This window comes from Pavona decussata, unplaced genomic scaffold (genome assembly GCF_977016875.1).
Source record: "Pavona decussata unplaced genomic scaffold, jaPavDecu1.1 SCAFFOLD_233, whole genome shotgun sequence".
In the NCBI taxonomy this organism is placed as follows: domain Eukaryota; kingdom Metazoa; phylum Cnidaria; class Anthozoa; order Scleractinia; family Agariciidae; genus Pavona; species Pavona decussata.
This window is the reverse complement of record NW_028145638.1, coordinates 5401211-5408828: the sequence shown is the minus strand read 5'-3', so window position 1 is coordinate 5408828 and position 7618 is coordinate 5401211. Positions and strand designations below refer to the sequence as shown.

Below are 7618 nucleotides of genomic sequence, written 5' to 3'. Positions count from 1 at the left end.
AAAAGCAAATATCGAATCATGCGGTCGGTTCAAAAATTAAAAAGTCGGAGTAGTCGGAGAGCAGGACCATTTTCCGAACAGTCGCTGAAGAAAAAAAATAGTCGAAAAAAGATATCGAATAAACTGAAGACACCTTGACAAGATCGAAGACGCTGTACGCATTTTAAAAGTTGCAAAAAGGAACTGGGTTCCATTCAGAGCTAACTTAATTACCTCCCTTAACTAACCCTCCCTCGATGAAAAACAAGTCTGAAAGGGTACGATACCAAGACCATAAAATGTCTTCGACGGACTTTGTCTTTGTCTTGCTGCTTGAAGTTTCCATTCATACATAAGATAGTTCATTTGTGTCCATAGAGAAGTTGTACCGGGTCGTAGAAGTTGTATAGGCTGTCCATGGCAGGGATAATTGCAAGTGAAGAAGTGTCAAATATTTTACTGAAAACAAAACAAAAGAGGAGTTAAGATACACGACTGTTTGTATAAATTTCACAAGTGACACTGAAATTGTGTGGAGAACGATGAAGCGCCTTAAAAGTTCGGTAAATTCGAGTGAATATACGAAATATGATATGTTTGAACAGTGGGTAAAGAATTTTAATACAAGACTATCACAGTTATGTACGAAACTTAAGCAGTTGCTGAAAGAAAGCCAGAAAAAATAGTTCAGTGTTCAAGGCTGAATTTTTTTCAGACTTTGGTTTTGCAACTGTTCAGTCAAGTTGCGTACATCACCGTAATGGTCTTCCATTAAAATTCTCTAAATCCTTTTTAGAATATAGCTAGGTAGTGAGCCTAGGAAAAACAGAACTTAAAACCCAAATCAGACAAATTGAAATTGGAATTTGAGACTTAAAATAAATTCTGAGGAATTTAGAATGCGTTCAGTTGATTTAACCTCTTATATACTCTATTAAAAAAGAGGAACATTACTTCCTTGAAAGAATAGGACGTACCTAATTTGCTTGAACAAAAAGCGAATGAACAGAAAAGGAAAATAATGAAACAAAAGCAGAAACAGAGCAGTTTTTCTGTACAACACTAGATTAAATTCAGTTTTCCCCCATTTCCATTGTTTTGTTTTTGTGTTTTTTCAAACGCAAGAACTGAAACAAGTACCCGCAGTTTTAAAATTTAGACATAAGTTTGAGAAGAAACAAGAATTGAATTTTTAAGGTGATTTATGGTCGTGAAATTTTACTATTGATTGTACGTGTAAAAAAAAAATCCCTTTTAAAAAGCGTTTCTGCAGCTCGAACGGAGAAAATAAAGTAAATCCATCAAATTCCAAGCAAACATGTATGGGGCCTTGAATGGAAACTTGAATGGATAATTGAATTTTAAAGGAATTTTGTGGTCGTGAAATTTCACCATTGATTTTACGTGTAAAAATAAAAAACCCTTAAAGCATTTCTTCAGCTCAAACGGAGAAAATAAAAATTCGGCGAAATTCCATGCAAATATGTTTGTCGCCTTGAATGGAAACTTGCCACATACGCTACTTTTGTTCAAACCCAAGTCCTTCTGACAAAACAACAGAAATTTTCTCCAAAAATAGCAACCTTCAAAGTGATACAGACTATTTTAACCCTTTAGTTAATGTCATGTCTCGCGGTACAAATATTTTGTTTCACTGGCCTCAAATGAAACATCTTTGAACTCGCGCCGATTCAGCTAAACGCGCGAACGTTTGCAGGTTTTGGCAACAACATTAAAGGGAGAAAAAATAAAGTTGTTTAATTATTTTCACTTTTATTTAATTAAATTAAGTTGAAAGTAACCTTACCTTAGCCTTTTTCTGTCAAAAGTTCTTGTAAGATTATCCGTTTGCCATGAACTCTCCGCCGCCGAGTTTCCACGCGTAAAGGTGTCTTCTTCACGGAACATTTTGCGTTGTTTTTGCAACTTTTTAACGCTTTAATCTAGCCTTGGAGGTTGGAGCTATCTTCCTGGTCATATAAAACGCTGAGAAAAATTAAATAAAAACAGAGTTAAATTAAGTACTAGGTTTAAAAATACACTGGCACTTAAACAAACGTCAGCTTGTGTATTAAAACTGCAAACTGCTTGTCGATAATTTCTTACCTTGCCATGCCAACAAAGTCTCCAAAGTTTACTTTCCGTCTTCTCCTTCTTTGGCACACTGGGAATTTATGGTTCTTGGTGAAGTTTTCGTTGCTGCTAAGAAATAATTAGCTTAAATCTCGAAGAAGAAAATAAAACTTCGTTCGGCGCTCGCTTCAGAAGTAAAATAACGGCATTCCAGTTGAACAAGGTGAAAAAGTTGAACAAAAAGGGCGCGAAAAGCGTTCTTGACGGCTCGCTCATTCTTTCTTTCTGATTGGCTGGCTGGAAAAATTTGACAACCCTATTGGCTGAAAGGTGTTACTTACCATTCATCACAGCATGGGAACTGCAAGTTCTTAGAACGCATCAATTATCGATAATCGGGATAATTTGAATTAATTGGGGGCACCCAACGAGAACATTTAGCAAAATAATAGGCCTTTTCCGAGTTTCTTTGAACTTGATTATGAGAGAGAGGCTAGGTGCAAAGTTTTCAACCTGAAATTAGTTTTAAATCATGTGCATACAAAACTTATTTTCATATGAAAAGTTTTGAACTTAGCCTCGCTTTTATCATGAGGTTCATAGAACCTCGGAATAGCCCATTAAAATGCTGCCTCGGTGTTCCCAGATACTTTTCCTTCCTTTCCTTTCCTTTAAAAGAAACGGAATTTTACCGCACGAATATTGAACCCCCTTTCAAAAGCCGATTAAGGCTAATCCACGATTATAAGTTAACCGAGGTTTTCAGCTTGCTTTTTAAAAATGCTTTTAAAAGCTAATTTTTAAGCTGATGATAACGAAAAGTCTACATCAAAATTGAAGGACAAAAATTCTTTAGAAAAATTGTTATTGATTAGTAATTAAACTCAAATCAAAGTAAACGTTAATCAACAACAACAACAACAACACACTTTATTAACAATAGACAGTTACAAGGTGTTATATACCTACCCGCAAATAGCTGAAGCTAGTCGAGGCGGGTAATCCAGGATTAGCTTAATATATAGGATAGGATAGGATAGGATAGGATAGGATAACTTTATTTATACACGGTTTTTCCATCAGCTACTTAATTATCATTATCAACTAACTATCTATCTACCTAACTAGGATTATAAAAAGTTAAAAATAACAATAAAAAAAAAAAAGCTAAACAATAAATGCTGCTTTTCTTGGAGGCCGTGTTTAAAAATCTTACTTATAACTGTGGCGTCTCAATTTAGTCTTAAAATCATTTAAGGAAGTTGCTTGCAGTAATTCTATTGGTAAACTGTTCCACAACTGAGCTCCACTGTATGAGAAACTTTTCTTTAAATTATCAGTGCGCGGTTGTGGAAGAGTTAGCGTGTTTTCAGTATTCCTTACATGATAAGAATTCAAATTATCGCGAAAAACAAAGCTTGATATTAAATATTCTGGTGTCATCCCATTTAAAGTTTTGTACATCATAATTGATTTTTTATCCAATCTTTGATGACAGAGTTTTCGCCACTCTAGTGCACGGAACAAATCATCCAAATTACTGTCATATCCAGCGGACATCAAAATGCGGGCTGTGCGATTTTGAAGGTTTGAAGCTTATCAGAAAGGCCTTTGTTACAATTTCCCCACACCTCATTACAATAATCAAAGTGAGGTTGAACAAGGCTATGATAAACACTGATTAAAATATTAAATGGCATTAGATGTCTTATGCGCTTAATTGCCCCAATGGCGGAAGCAATCTTAAAAATTAGGCTGAATTAATACCAACACCACCATCACTTCAAAAAAGCGAAAAAAAAAAAAAAAAAAGAGCCGAACATTAGAGTGTATAGCATTAGGACGAAAATCAGGCTAAAGTAGTACCAACACCACCATTACTCCAACTGCAAAAAAGCAACAAAAGCCGAAATTTAGGCCCGGTTCATACGTCGAACTTTACATGAGCCGAACCTAATACCTATTAAGGTCGACCCAAATAATTAAGTTCGGCAGTTGATTCAGACGTCGAACCTAACTGAAGTCGAACTTAATGAAAGCTAAAGTGAGAAAGTAGATTTTCGTGGTCAGCGGCTGTTGTTTTTACTCAACAAGATTCAAAATGGCGGGAAAGATGAATTCTAACATGGAAGAGCTTGTTTGGTAAAATAATAAAGACAGGCCAAACACGGCTCCTACTGGGCGAGATAGGAAGAATATGACCTTCAAAGCTAATTTTCTCTCACGAGTACGTCTTTCAAAGATCTCCCTTTTCTGTACGAAAGTATAAGGAAGGGTCTTTGTAGATCTCCCTTAGCAGAGGCAGATTTTCTATCAAGTGTCATTTACCAGGAGCCATAATCAGGGATGGAGACCGTAACGAGATGCCAATTTGACTTGTGGGCCTGTCCCCATGTATTGTACAAAAAAAAAAATCTATTTTTAGAAAAAAAATTGCGCCATACGCGCGTGCGCGCACGCGTGTAAACGGCCAGGATCGCGCGTGGAGAAATTGAAATTTTTTTCCACCTGTTCAAAATTTAAAATTCTGCCAGGAAATATCTCCTCAGTGCCAACATTTAAGGAATTAGACTCTCAGAAAGAAAAGGTAACAATTGAAAGAAGACGGGAAAAGTTGGAATAGGCGGCCTATTGATCACATGACTCTCACAGTAAAGTCAAAAAGGCGCCAAAACGGTGGCGCTGCGTGCGTTGCTACTGTTAAATGAATGAAAAAAGCTTACACTCTACGGACATGTACTCAGACAGGTAAGGACTTTTTTATCTTTAGTGAATTTTTTCTCAGCTGCTTTCCGTGTCACATATAAGGTAGTAGCCCAACGCAAATTTGCGTGTATTCACGCGGGTTTATGACGTGAGAAGGGGGGGGGGGGATTTTTTCTAAAAATAGAATTTTTTTGGTACAACTCATGGGTAAGCGTGGACCCCACGCTTACGGTCTCCATCCCTGATTATGCCTCCTGTATTTACTCATCTGAATTGTTTTTCTTTCGCGGAGGTTGACTTCTGAAAGAGTTTTATTATAAGGTTATCGAGTTAACCTCTATTGCGTAATCTCTGTTTGAATAGAGTAATGTTTTCTTCAAATGTTGTTTTTGAAGATTTTGTTCTGAGAAGTCTTGACGCTTCGCCTTTGATATAGCCTGTATTGGAAAGTTTCTGTCGGTTTGAAGTGCGTGTGCACTTCAAGAATAAATTCTTTTTTTTATTTTTTAATCTTTCGCATCTCAAACAAGTATATTCAGTTGTTTCGAAACAAGAAGAACAAGCACATTCCTCTTTTCCCGCCATCTTGTTCAGAATGAAGTCCTTTGCGCGTGCCAAGTCGATGGAACGCGCAGACCTCTGGGATAGATATAATTTATACGTAACGTATGCATTTGGTTCGGCACATGAAAAGTTCGACGTCTGAATCGAAGTCGAACTTTTGCCGTTCTATTCGACTGGCGCAGTCGAAGAGAACGGCGGGTCGACCCAAATACAAATCTGTCGATCCTAACTGATTCATACGTCGATCTTTACATGCGCCGAACCAAATTATTAGGTTCGGCTCATGTAAAGTTCGAAGTATGAACCGGGCCTAGGGTATATAGTAATTAATAATGGTAATGGGACTGAGTGGAGTCCAAATCGTTCTGAAATCATACGAGTCGATAAGGGAGCCCGGAGGGGGGGGGGGGGGGGAGTTTAGGATAGGATAGGATAACTTTATTTAATCGCGCTTTGAACAACTTGGCCCTGGGGGGCTTATTGTACGCGCCCCCTCCCTAAGTCCGCTTCTTCCGTGTTTAGCAACCTCCCGCGTGCATCGATTTAACAATTAGATTATGAGCTCGGAATTTCTATCGCGTGATACTTGATGAGGTTGAAGCCCGAATCAACTATTGCGCATAGATATCGAGAGCGAATAATCTAATTGTTTTAGTGTAAATCCGCTATTCGTTCAAAACTTTCAAAACTTAACAATAAGACAGGTTCACGTTTTTATTGAATGATGATATAAATAGGTCACACTGCCGTTAATTTTTGTCTCGCATTTGTGCTTCAGCTTTCTTGTCGACCTGTATTTCATTTCTACTGATTTTAACTGGCTACTTGGCTCCGCTAGCCCCTATGGTTATTCCAGGCAGCCCGTACTCCAATTATTACTTTTAATATTTTCTTTGTTGTAATTTTAGTTTTGAGCAAGAGTGAGTACAAATAAAGACTGATTGATTGATTAATTGACTGTTAGTCTACTCACTATCTAAAACAGAATAGATAGTGAGTAGCGTAGCCAATAAGAGAACAGCATTCGTGATAGAACGCTAATAGATTATACTGCTGTGCGTTGAACCGTTCACCATTTGTAAATTTATGAATGCCGGATCACAAGATAGAATCACATACACGTGGTACATTAGTAAAATGTATAGCAAAGGTAAAGTCGCACTCGAGCCCAAGCGGCTCTCAATGCCGGGGCCTAACCCGATTCCTGTAGCATTACACAGCTAGGGATACTGCTACTCCCCCTCCCCTCTTGCTCACCCTGGCTAGGACGCTAGTCCATCGCAGGGTTACATCTTTCAAGTTGTTTACTCCCAGCAGTATGTCACCGGAACTGGAACTTGCGGTGAAATCCTTCAATATGAAACGTTTAGAGTGAAGCACGCCTGTTGAACAGAGTATAGATCCTCACAAAAAGAATTAAGAATGCATAGAAATATTTGGTGGAGAAATAAATCGAGAATAAATCGTTCAAACTGACACAACAAGAGCTATGCTTTTATATGGCTAGTTTATTGCGACAAGTTGCATTCATTTACAAAATATTGGACATAACATTTCAATCGTTGTTGTAGCAAATAATTTGCGGAGTTAATCTTTTGTAACAGAAAGGTTATCTCTCTCTCTTCACCTGGTGATAAACTAGAACGCGACACTATTTCTTCGGCTTTTTGTAGCTGAAGACAAAAGACAAACGTTCTTGAGCACAAACAATCTTGTCCACAGATTCCGCGTTCCCTTACACCAGCAGTCAGGAACATTCTCGCCTCCCGCTCCTGGGACTCTGGGCACGAGATTGGAATTACAAATTCCTCACTCCAGAAACTGTAAAAAGACTGGTACGAGAAAGGGATTGTGGGATCGTTTGGGTAGAAGGGCCGACCAATAAGTGCATTTTGCAGCATTTTCTCCGGGTAGCGTAGCTCTTGTTAAATAGTTTTCACCTAAAAGAGTATTTCCTATGCAACTGAGTGCCGAGAAATGTACTTATTCATTGCCTCAATTTCGATCTGTCTACCCAAACGACCCCACAATCCCTCACTCGTCCCAGTCTCCCCGTAGTTTGTGGAGTGAGGAATTGGTACTTGGACTTTGTTCCAAGATGTATACGCATGCACAGACCCACATTACTTCACTACAAATCCTTTTAAAAGGAGCTTCCCTCCACCGTGGTAATCCGGCGGTGATTACTTAAGTCCAATCCCGTTCACAATCCGAGTAAATTCGATACGATTAGCCTGTGAATACACTCCGTAGAAGGCAATTGGGTGGAAAATATCAAGCTCCTCCTCAGTCCACG

General features: G+C 38.3%; 1 long non-coding RNA gene across 1 annotated transcript; it reads right to left on the bottom strand.

Annotated features, from left to right (window-relative positions):
• Positions 1–261: 261 nt before the first annotated feature.
• On the bottom strand, positions 262–2223 carry LOC146458581 (uncharacterized). The gene is made up of 3 exons (XR_014858244.1): positions 2086–2223; positions 1787–1965; positions 262–438 (listed from the first exon to the last, which is right to left on the bottom strand). It is a non-coding gene; the product is annotated as an uncharacterized LOC146458581 (long non-coding RNA).
• Between the last annotated feature and the right edge of the window lie 5395 nt (positions 2224–7618).